The sequence below is a fragment of the Sphaeroforma arctica genome (genome assembly GCF_001186125.1).
Source record: "Sphaeroforma arctica JP610 unplaced genomic scaffold supercont1.2, whole genome shotgun sequence".
In the NCBI taxonomy this organism is placed as follows: domain Eukaryota; class Ichthyosporea; order Ichthyophonida; genus Sphaeroforma; species Sphaeroforma arctica.
Window position 1 is genome coordinate 338369 of NW_014040556.1, and position 1327 is coordinate 339695.

A 1327-nucleotide genomic window follows, 5' to 3' on the forward strand; every position below is an offset into this window, starting at 1 on the left:
AGAGGCCAAACCCCGCCGCGAGAGGCCAAACCCCGCTGCGAGAGGCCAGACCCCACCACGAGAGGCCAAACCCCGCTGCGAGAGGCCAGACCCCACGACGAGAGGCCAGACCCCACCACGAGAGGCCAAACCCCGCTGCGAGAGGCCAGACCCCACGACGAGAGGCCAGACCCCCTATGGAGAGAATGATTGTATATACTAGACCCCGCCACGAGAGGCCAGACCCCGCCGCGAGAGGCCAAACCCCGCTGCGAGAGGCCAGACCCCACCACGAGAGGCCAGACCCCTATGGAGAGAATGATTGTATATACTAGACCCCACCACGAGAGGCCAGACCCCTACGGAGAGAATGATTGTATATACTAGACCCCACCACGAGAGGCCAGACCCCTACGGAGAGAATGATTGTATATACTAGACCCCACCACGAGAGGCCAGACCCCTACGGAGAGAATGATTGTATATACTAGGCCCCACGACGAGAGGCCAGACCCCGCCGCGAGAGGCCAAACCCCGCTGCGAGAGGCCAGACCCCACCACGAGAGGCCAGACCCCGCCGCGAGAGGCCAGACCCCTATGGAGAGAATGATTGTATATACTAGACCCCACCACGAGAGGCCAGACCCCGCTGCGAGAGGCCAGACCCCACCACGAGAGGCCAGACCCCACCGCGAGAGGCCAGACCCCACCGCGAGAGGCCAGACCCCGCTGCGAGAGGCCAGACCCCACGACGAGAGGCCAGACCCCACGACGAGAGGCCAGACCCCTATGGAGAGAATGATTGTATATACTAGGCCCCGCCACGAGAGGCCAGACCCCGCCGCGAGAGGCCAAACCCCGCCGCGAGAGGCCAAACCCCGCTGCGAGAGGCCAGACCCCACGACGAGAGGTCAGACCCCTATGGAGAGAATGATTGTATATACTAGACCCCACCACGAGAGGCCAGACCCCTACGGAGAGAATGATTGTATATACTAGGCCCCACGACGAGAGGCCAGACCCCGCCGCGAGAGGCCAAACCCCGCTGCGAGAGGCCAGACCCCACCACGAGAGGCCAGACCCCTATGGAGAGAATGATTGTATATACTAGACCCCGCCACGAGAGGCCAGACCCCGCCGCGAGAGGCCAAACCCCGCTGCGAGAGGCCAGACCCCACCACGAGAGGCCAGACCCCTATGGAGAGAATGATTGTATATACTAGACCCCACCACGAGAGGCCAGACCCCGCTGCGAGAGGCCAGACCCCACCGCGAGAGGCCAGACCCCACCGCGAGAGGCCAGACCCCGCTGCGAGAGGCCAGACCCCACGACGAGAGGCCAGACCCC